This window comes from Anser anser (assembly GCF_964211835.1).
Source record: "Anser anser genome assembly, chromosome: 2".
Classification (NCBI taxonomy): domain Eukaryota; kingdom Metazoa; phylum Chordata; class Aves; order Anseriformes; family Anatidae; genus Anser; species Anser anser.
Genome location: NC_139721.1, coordinates 30,953,803 through 30,965,184, shown reverse-complemented (window position 1 = coordinate 30,965,184; position 11,382 = coordinate 30,953,803). Strand labels below are relative to the sequence as shown.

Genomic DNA, 11,382 nt, shown 5'->3' with positions numbered 1-11,382 from the left:
CAGACTCACACACACTTCTGTGTGTCTCCATTTAATTTGTCTCTTTCCCTGCTCAGCCTGTTGTGTACCATAATACAGAAGAGCAGACTGAACCGCGCAGTGATTTATGAGTACTTTATGGACAGAGGCCAAGATTGCTACAGACTCTGGTAACTTTAGTAACAAAATACTAAGGAAACATTACCTAATTTTCCAGCTTCCAGACTGATCTCAATTAGAAAGTAACATGTTTTAACTAGTGTAGTCCTTGGTCTCTTTTAGCACAAATTTAAATATTTTAAATAGTGAAATGAAAGGACATAATTTTCATTTTCTATCATGGAAGTACAACTAGTAAATGTGATGACTGTATATCTCTATAGGTGAAAAATGACCAGCCCGTGATGAGCAAATGCTGGCAGAAAACATAGGAGCAGACACATAATTCACAGGCCAGACAGCAAGAGATAAGGCGCTGCATGCGAATAGGAATATGTGGGTGTGAGAGCGAGTGCTGAAGGAGAGGATTTAACTGCTTCACTGAAAGTACAATTACACAAACAACTCTTCTGGCTGTATCTCATCTATAGATACTGCCCAATGGCATAAAACTGGTCAAAAGAAACAAAACCAAAACAAAAGCCACACCACCACAAACTATATGAAAATAGCAGGTTGGCTTCCAGGTGAAATAAATAACAATCATCACTTAAAAGTACCAGTATATGGCATCTGTCTTCTAAGTAGTCAGCTTTGTTTCTGTTTCTTCCTCAGAATGTGTATTTTTGCCTCAGATACAGAGTTTTTGTTCTGCTTTCAACAGACTTATCAGCATGTTCTTTGAAAACACGTGTTCTGGATAACTATTTCCTAGAAATGTTAGCTGCCTCAATGCACTTTAAATTGGGTTAAAATAGTCCTTCTTCCTTCAGTTTTCTTCAATTAATATCCATATTAAAATCCACTGAAAAATAGAGTACCAATATTTATTGATTTCCATGAATATGCTATAATGTAATAAAATGTAAGCCTCTGGGTAGCAATCTGGTAAAAGATCTTTATGGGTTGTCATTTCTGATATGACCTGAAATGAGAAGGAGTGTGTTCCAGTTTCTGAAGCCCCTTTTTGGTGGCTGTAGAGACAGCAAGCAAGACTTTTCACCAGAGTTGCGAGAGATGGAGAATGAGGCCAGAAATGAAATTGGGTGGATTTTGTTCCACCAAGAAACAGATTCAAAATTTAAAGTTGATGCAAACGTTTTTGTAGGAGAGAGCAAACTTTTGTACTAATCTCTAATTCCAGCCTTTTGCATTGATCTCTCTGGCTTTGTGGGTGATTCCCAGGATCAGGCTGTAAAGGCTTTTGGGTAGCACTTCTCTCCTAAGAAGAAAGCTTTGCATGCAGCATTTGAAGCCTTAGAGAGCTCCTGAATATCTGAGGACAGACTCAGGGAGGAGCCCCTTCCTCTACCATGGAGCACTCTGGAAACAGCTCTGGTTGTTCCCAGCTGTGGCATGTTGTAGCTGCAGATGACTATAATATAGGGCTGGCACAACTGGATTTTCAGAAGTGACAGTCATGACCCCCTTCAAAGAATTTTAGGGCAAGACAAAAGAGATTTCAGTTTTCACCTCACTCAGTCATTGCATTTGCCATTGTTTCTAGTGATGCCTGTCCATTCTACCCTGTTTATTTCAATAGCAGCCCCTATTGCCTTGTTTATTTTGATAGCTTTTTTTTTTTAAAAAAAAAAAAAAGAAAAAACAGATTAGAATGTATGTATTTATTATGGAATAAGAATTATTGTTCTCCTAAAGTCACAAACCTACAAGAAAAAAACATTTTATTTCCATGGCCCAGGCATTCTGTGAAGGACAATTTATGAGGAAGATTCATAAACGTTATTCATCCTTCAGCTTGCCAAGCTTTGGTCCACTTATTCGAGCTTTGTGGAAGTAGCTGATTACACTTTAGATTTGTAAAGCTAGTCTGGATTTCCTGCTTACCTGTTTACTTTAACTGACTTTGATGATCCAGCACATATGTCCTGATGCAGTAATACTGGATTACAAGCCATCTAGTTTTTATGCTGGAGAAAAATTCAATTACTGTGACTCTTTCACCCAGCTGTTAAAAAACTTGGCGGGAGTTATCCATGCTGTCTTTCAAAAGAAATTGAACTCCTTCAGTGAAGGATTCTCTGTGCTTTTGCACATTTGAGGACTAACCTATATTTCACAGGTTTCATTGAGCATTTAAGTAGCAGTATAGGCCCGTGCATAGTCAAATATACTTTTCCGGCATTCTTTTTTTTTTTTTTAAATATTATAGTAATACTTTCCATCTGGTGATACTTAAATTGTCTGGTTCTGATTTAGCCAAATGACAAACAAACACATTCTTAAGTGACTAGCTCTTCATTCAGAAGTCTCATAGCCTAGTTTTCCAAACTACATATCTGAACTATTCAATTTTTAGTAGTGTGACTAACATTAGATTTAGCTAATTATTTATAAAACAGATATAATTTACTGAATACAATACAATTTTAGTATATAAATGTAGCAGTCTCAGTCAGGATCTGCTATTCTAGCATTAAACTGCAATGCAAATAGGGACTTTAATTTGCAGAGTGGCTGTTTCACAGGAAAATATACAGGCAAAGGCTGATCGAGATCCACTCTGTTCTGTCATGCCCCTACACTTCACAGATGGGAAGGAATGCATGAACAGCACAATAAATTCCAAGGCAATGTGTGTTCATTAACCTGAAAGAGATGATTTCAACACATTTTTTCAGTGTACATATATAGTTTTGTATCATCCTGTCACAACACTTCTTTTCTTTGTACTGTTGAGATACATGTCTTTCAGATTTAGCCAAAATAGCATAGTCCCTCCATAGTTCTATATATGCTCTTGACTATGAATTCTGCTTGTGGAAGAGTTCATGACTCTTCCTGGAGTAGACAGAGCTGGGAAATCATTCTGTAAACTAACATCTTGCCTAGAGGTAGGAAACCAGAGCATCGCCCTTGCTTACCAGTTTCCCCACTTCCTGCTAGAGCCCTACAAATCGGCAGGGCATTCTTGCAAGAATCATGGAATTATAGAATCATTAATGTTGGAAAAGGCCTCCAAGATCATCTGGTCCAACCATACCCCTACCACCAACATTACCCACTAAACCATGTCCCTAAGCACCACGTCCAACCTTTCCTTAAGCACCCCCAGGGACGGTGACACCACCACCTCCCTGGGCAACCCGTCCCAATGCCTGACTGCTCTTTCTGAGAAGAAATGTCTCCTCATTTCCAACCTAAACCTCCCCTGGCACAACTTGAGGCCATTCCCTCTAGTCCTATCACTAGTTATCTGTGAGAAGAGGCTGACCCCCAGCTCCTCACACCTTCCTTTCAGGTAGTTGTAGAGAGCAATAAGGTCTCCCCTGAGCCTCCTCTTCTTCATACTAAACAACCCCAGTTTCCTCAGCTGCTCCTCACAGGACTCGTGTTCCAAACCCTTCACCAGCCTCATAGCCTTTCTCTGGACACATTCCAGGGCCTCGATGTCCTTCCTGCAGTGAGGGTCCCAAAGCTGAGCACTTGAGGTGCGGCCTCACCAGAGCAGAGTACAGGGGGACGATCAGCTCCCTGGTCCTGCTGGCTTCACTATTCCTGATACAAGCCAGGATGCCGTTGGCCTTCTTGGCCACCTGGGCACACTGCTGGCTCAGGTTCAGACAAGCATTGACCAACACCCCCAGATCCTTTTCTTCTGCCCAGCTTTCCAGCCACTCTGCCCCAAGCCTGTAATGTTGCATAGGGTTTTTGTGACCAAAGTGTAGGACCCGGCAGCACTTGTCCATGTTGAACCTCATCCCTTTGGTCTCTGCCCATCAATCCAACCTGTCCAGGTCTCTCTGCAGGGCCTTCCTACCCTCCAGCAGATCGACAATTCCCTCCATCTTGGTGTCGTCTGCAAACTTACTGAGGGTGCACTCAATTTCCTTGTCCAAATCATCAATAAAAAGGTTTCAGACTTTCAGATTTTGTTACTGTTCAGTGCACAACTTAAATGCATTTCTGACCCTGCATTTTAAACCAAGTCTAACTACAATCTAGGGACCTATATAATTGCACTTAAATTTAAATTCCATTAAGTGACTGAATGGTTTATCAGTGTATACAGACAGCAAAGGCTAATTGATGGTAACCTTACTTCTTTGTATGTCAGAAGCATTTTAGCATTTTCTGATGTTCTGATTGTCTTCTGAAATGTCTTAAATTTTCTTCTACAAATCTGTCTTAAGATATATAGAATCAGTTTCATTTAATTTTGCATCTCTCACTTTTAGGGAGACAGCTCTGTCAGCTGTTTACGTGCTTTACAACATTTTACGGGTATGGTTATCACTGCTTCATAGAAGAACGACTCAAAGCAGAGAAAAATGAAGTAACTTGACTGATATTGTATGGGAAGTCAGTAATAAAACTAATATTGAATGTCTTTGGAGACTCACGCCTTTCTCCAGTGGCTAGTGCCGCAACCTGTAATGGGTAGTTATAAATGTGCAGTTTTGTTAAATTACTTATAAAAGTGCTTTCTGTACTTTCTGTAATGCCCATCTCAATATAGTCACAATGCTTGGATCTTACTGAGACTTTGAGCAAACCTATAGGATAACATTTATGAACTATTACGCTTTCAGCAGTTTTGCTTTTTTGGCTGCTTTTAGCCACTTTGTGCAGTCACAGCAAACAAGGAATAGCTGCTAAAGTGTAAGTAAGTGGTGGTTACCTTTTGTTCTCTTTGTAATGTTTCTTTCTTATAAAGTTGAGTGTTTGCTAATAGTTTTGGATGAGAACTTCAAAAGTTGTATTTAATGCCTTGAGCTAAGTAAGGAGATTATATACCAAGAGCAATAGCAACTAACTATGTAGGTTTTCCCTGCTTTTCAATATCTCAAACACCCATTCACTAGTCCTTATGGTTGATTTGTGCTGTAGGAAATGCTCACATTTTGCTAGTGGGTTGAAAGAGCCCAGACTGGGCACAGCAACATGTTCTAAAACTTTCACGATATGCAAAGAGACAAAGACAATTTTCAACAAAACTCCTCACTCAAGAATGCTTTTCAGTAGAGAAGAACTCTATTTAACTCTGAAGTTAACCAGACCCAAGCTGAGGGGCCCCAAAGGGCAGACTTACGCAATTGCAACCTCTCCTTAAAAAGTAATTTCTGCATCTGATCACATGAAAGTGTTTAACTTTGATTTTCTTTCCCATTCCAGTTGTTTGTCAGCTTCTGATAATGAACACTTGTTTAATAACTTCAGGGATCTCTGCACAGATCCTGCCTCTTCTTACTGTCCCAGCTGTACAATTATTTCAGTCCCTGTAATTCATTATACCTTACAACTGCTGTTGGGGGTAATCATATATAACATGTAAACTGTAAGAATTGTCTAGCGGATATTCATATTGTACTTACATGAACGTCAGTGTGCCCACCAAATGTCTTAAATGAAACTGCAGATAAAGGAGATAAAAAAATATTAAAGTGTAAAATCCATGTATAAGTACTTATTCTACGTTGGCTAAATTCTTTGCCAGGTTCCACAGTCTAATTTCAGAGATTTTTAAGGTTTAGATGTGGTAATTGATCTACTGAAAGGTGTCTTTCAGCAGAGGTAACAGTACAAATAGTTGTTATGAAGGCTCTAACAATAGCTGCTAATCTAAGCACTATGTGTTAAATGAAGTGGTGATATAGTATTGAGTCATGACAGATATCAGTTAACAATTAGTCTTGCTTAAATGAAAGCAGTAGGCTAGTTTGTATTTTAAGAGAAATAATGAGGGAAATAAGATGATTTACACATGGGGGAAATAAGGTGATTTACACACTGGCTATATGTTCGTCCAGCAAAATGTCTTTGAAAGATATTTTAAAGAATAGAATAAAACCACACTGGTCTGAATGGCCTATAGTAAGAGACAGTGAGAGATGCGGAAGTCAAAATAAATTTAGACTGTCTGCATTCAGAAACCTTGGCTATTGTAAGAGCTGATTTACGTTAGAGATTATCAACCAAGATCTTGTAGCACTGCATGGAAGTGCTATTCAATTTACCTAACTCGGGTTATCTGAAACTTTGGCATCTGACCTAGATCAGTTGTCTAAATCAGTCGTCTGATCACTGGGAAGAGACAGCCACCCTCAGAGGGTGATTCATCTCAGCCCAAAAGAACTTTGTGAAACAGACAGGGATAAACCATGTCTTTGGAGGTGTTTGGCTTCTGTTTCAGGTCTAGATAACTAGCTTTAACTGCAGGGCTCACTTCTGTAGTTAGTAGTACTAGTGGTAGTTAAATCGTAGTTAAAACAGAGGTAGTTAAAATTAGTCAAGAAAAATCCCCTCACTCTATTCTCACTGTAAGTGTTCAAGGATATCTGTCCAAAAGTATGCACAATATAAGAAAAACCTGCAAATTTTTGATTTTAAAGGCATGCAGGTTCCTAAAGACAAAGTGTGGTACAAAGCAGGATGTCAACAGGCTGGATGGTTTACAGCCTCTGACTTCAAGGTTGTTGGAATTTGTGCTTGCTGAGAACAAGTTTTAAGTGAGCTCGTGTGGTCCTGTTGAATTTGCACAGGAGGTGTTAAGACATATTTTAGCAAAAGAATGGAGTTCCTTTGAAAGTAATTGTCTTTTCATTCCCAGGAGTTTGTGTTCTTTGAGCATGAATTCTACTTTCATATATAAAAACTTGCAAGTTTTCTTCAGAAAAGATTGTTCTCCTTTATGTGCTAAGTGATCAGGCTTTGTTTTTGCAATGAGTCTGCTTGAAAATAATTTTTTAACCAGTTTAATCCAGGATAAGGGTAAATTTGCAAAACCAAGATTTTTGTATATACTTTCTGTTATAAAAATGAAATTAATAAGATCCAGTATGAACCTATAAGTTATTTAGAAAAAAAAGTGAGTCTGTAGGGTGAAAGAATATCTTTTATTGAAAGAGCTCATAGAGCAGGAAGGGAAGAAATGAATGAACATTCCAGTGCACAAGTCTCTTTCAGATCTATTTTTTTCAATGTTAATTTTTTTTCCTTCTAATATATATGACTGAGATAACTCAGCAGTCATCCTAGCTAGAGCCCTAACCGGGTACGAATGTTTCACTTATGGTAGGATAAACCGTGTTTCTTTTCACCAGACTGAAACTATTATAAAAATACTTCATCTTTGGGATTGCCCTTGCTTATAAAACATCTTAGCTGCTGGAGGTGCTGGATAAGTATTTAAAAAGCATTAGGGGCTCCTATATGTAGCATATTATGTAACATTCATAAATAATCATTAAACAATAATAATCGGGCTCCTATCCTAATTTGTTCACCTCTACTGGATTAATTTTAATATGCTACAGGGTGAGGTATTTGTCAGTATGTACACTCACTTTTTTTTTTTTTTTTTGTAATCTATCCAATTTCACTTATGTTTTAAAGATGGGTTTCATGAGATACTCTTAATATTTTGTATTTGCACAATGTTTGAATGAAAAATATGTAGTCTCTTAAAGGAACCCACTTGTACTTCATATTGAAATGGAAAAAAAGTTGCAGGAAATAGATCAGAACTGCATATTTTGTGTTCGAATAACTGTTGAAAGAGCCATTTATAGCTGCATTTTCCTATTCTTGTACAGTCAACACAAAAAAGTAAGGAATTAAAAAAATAAATAAATCAGAACTGTGATTGCAGATAAGTAACTGCAGATGCAAACTCCAAATGTACTTGTGTGTGGAATGGGTTATACATTTCCATTACTTTTTCTGCATATGGAATATCCAGGCTGTATGTGGGCATCTGCGTGTATGAGAATCCAGGTCAGAATATGTAACTGACACCGTGCTGACACCAAAATATCAAGTAAGTAATACTGTATTCTCTACCCAGCCCAAATAATTAAACACTTCCTTGGAAAAGAATATCAGCATTGTAATTGTAATTCTATCATGCAATTATGGTCCTTGGATTAGGAAACCTAATCATTCTCTAATAAAAGGCAACAAAAAAAAGAACTTTTGTTGATTTAAAATTAAGAGGAAACTTGATATGATGGAATAAACAAAGGCTATCAAACTAATTACAAACTGGAATATATTTTTGACAGTATGAAAATTAGAAGAAATCAGTTCCATATGTTAGAAATACAATTAATGATTGGAATAGTAACAATCAAATTTTACTTGCTATGCCAAGTTTTATTTCCTGTCTTGTAAATCACAAACAAATGTTATAAACAAGCCAACTGCTAGAGATGTGATTAATCAGTTTTTATAAACATGCTGATACTGGGTGACCAATTTTAAGCAATGAACGTAGAAAATATGGAGAATCAGAAAAGACAAAGCTCCATCTTAATGTGAATTAAGAGTCGGATTTTTTTTTTCCAAGTCAGGTAAAAGAGCCTTGTAGAGGTCCCTGCACAGGAGCTGCATTGTAGTCAGCTCCAGCAACATTGGCTGTAGCCAGTGTCAGGATCTCTCCATCTGCAAAGCCCTTGATGTTGCTGCTTCAGCTGTGCAGTATCCTAGCAGGGGGCCCCAACCTGCCTGTGCAGCCCAGCAGTAGCACTTCTGCATCACAGTGCAAGGAGCGATACTTCTGCCACCCGCCGTCATCCTTCTACTCTGACCTCACAAAGAAAAATTGTTCCATATGAAATGAATACATAGTGAAAAAACAGTGAGTTTACCTGAACCAAATGGTTTCAACTGTGGACTCTGGTCACAGTGAAGTTTCAGAAAGGGAACATTTAGAAAGATTGCCTTTGAATAACCATTATGAGATATGACAATATTGCATGGGCAATGGAAACATCACAAACATACCACTTCAATAAATTCACACTCTCCCTTTCAGAGGCCTCCATGTAAAAAAGCCCAAATAAATTGAGGGGGTGGAGGAAAATGGCAGCTATTATGGTAAAGGGAGCAGATTTGACCTGCTTTCTGGTGTCTAGGGGTCTGACAAGGCTCTTGTATAACTGATTTTACAGAATGCTGGGCTAAATATAGGACCTGCCAACTTCAAATGAACTTTAAAGTGTAATCAAAAATACAATTCTGAGTTTATGATTTTGTGCCTGAACATACAAAGAGTTTTTATTTCCTTCTTTGAAGTCCTTTGGAGACTTCTGCATTCTTCATCTTCATTAAATCTCTGTTTGTATACAACAGGTTTCTTATATAGTATTTGCCCCTGAAACTGTGTTCTAATCTAACATAGAAACCACAAGAGTTTGAGTAATGACCCTGTGTTTATTCTTTGCTTTGATTGTCTTCTGTACAATAGCTTCTCTGGGGAAAAGACAACAATATTCTGAAGACACTAACGTAGGTTAATTTAACTTAATGTCTCACTTCAGCCCATAGTACTTTCTGAAAGAAATATTAATATGGGAGTTTTTCAATTCTCAATGTAGTCTTTGTCAGGAGTATGAGATGTCTGAAACAAGATAATTAAAAAATCCTTAAAAATATTTCAGCATTACGATCTTTCATATTTTATAGTTTGTCTGAAATATTTCAGCATATCCTTCTGAAAAGGAACTGAGAAGCCAGTCACATTAAATAGCATTTCTTTTATTCTAAACTAGCCTCCTGGTCATATATGATACCATACTCTGTTGAGTTTTGTAGCTCTGGCTCTGAAACAGTGCTCAGCACTTCACTACACTAGCATAGCAGAGACTGCTTTATAGACCTGTTTTACAGAATAGATTTCTGCAAAGAAAAGTCCACCATATATGGATTAAAAAAAGAAAAAAAAAACACTATGAGATTATTTCATGATGAACCTCTTAAAAATGCGGGTTCATATCTACCATATAATAATTTCATGCTCCATAATTTATTGCATAAAAATCCAGAGCTTTACAACTCTGAGAAATCTCTGCAGTAGAGTGACACTTTTCCTCCCACTCTTTAGGACATTTTCCTGATTTAAAAATGCCTCCTCAGTAGCTCTGTATGTTGGTATGCTGCCATACTGTTCTTTCTTCCATCTCTGTGCTTCATGAGGAGCAACAGTCTTTTTACAAAACTTTCCTCATTAGTAACTATATTTAGCTGTTACCTGTATGTTTCCCAAGGACGGTGAAAATATGGACTCTTCTTTACTGACTTTTTTTTTTCCCAAGAGCAGCATAAATATAATTCACAAAAATAACATATAACATATAATACTGTCATGATACCATGACCTCATCTTTTGAAACAACTCACACGTCTTCCATTTGTATTATACACAGAAATATTTGTTTATGCCAAACTGTGTTTTCTTTACATAATTAGCTACCGCTGCTTTCATAGAGTAATTCATCCAGCTTTATCTGATTATCCTCATATGTTCACAAACATATGCTTGTCCCTAATGCTTTCTTTAGGTGCCTTGTGTCTGGGTTAACACGTATTGGCAACAAAGAAAAGTTTGACTGCTTCTGGAGATGTAGATGAGGTTTTGCAATAATTATTTTGCAGTAATTGCTATGATTTTCCCTTTGTAGGCATATGGAAACACAGCGAATGTGGGTCTGCAAATGCTATTTTTAATCAAATGGGTTGGTGGCTGCAGATAATGCCATTCATCCATTTGCAATTGTTGACAGCTGTAAGTATGCAGCTACTCATGGCAGTATAACAACAATGAAAAGAATGATAAAGATGGCATCTTTTGAAAATCTCAGCACTGTAATTTCTGTTAGAAGTATTCTCCTGTACAAATAAAAAGCTAGTCTTAAAAGTTTAATTTTAAGAGTTTAAAAAACAAACAAAAAGTTTCTTCCTTTATCGGTCTCATGTATAGTCTCTGTCATGTACTCACAAATACTGATGAACAGCAATTAAAGAGTAAGTGTTTTGGACAAAGAGCACACACTGAACTCAGTTTCCCAGAAAGGACATAGGCAAAAGCCTTTCTTATTTGCACAAATAGATTTCATGTCTGTGTGCACAAATCGTACCATAAAGAGGCCACAGAATTAAGGTTCCTATTAGCAACCATGAATGCTAAGGGCCTGGCACTCATACCATGTGCATTTCAGGGGAAGTTTGCTTTACAGTTTTACAGTCTATGGGCTGAATATTTTAGGGGTTGGAAGAGCATTCTCTGAGAGCACATCTTCAGGTTTGTTTCATCTGAAAGAAAGCTGTCTGGATATGGTTTCCTGTTAAAGGAGGCCATCTGGACATGGTCCTGGGCAAGCAGCTCTACGTGTCCTTTCTTGAGCAGGGGGTTTGGACCAGATAACTTCCAGAGGTCCTAGCCAACCTCAGCCATTCTGTGGTTCTATGAATTCAGGCTGAGCACTGAAAGTCTGCTCCCTGTGT

General features: G+C 37.7%; 1 protein-coding gene across 10 annotated transcripts in view; it reads left to right on the top strand.

Moving 5' to 3' along the window:
• Positions 1 to 11,382, top strand: part of LOC310894294 (uncharacterized protein) — an 87,496-nt gene that overhangs the window by 37,633 nt on the left and 38,481 nt on the right. The window lies entirely within an intron of this gene.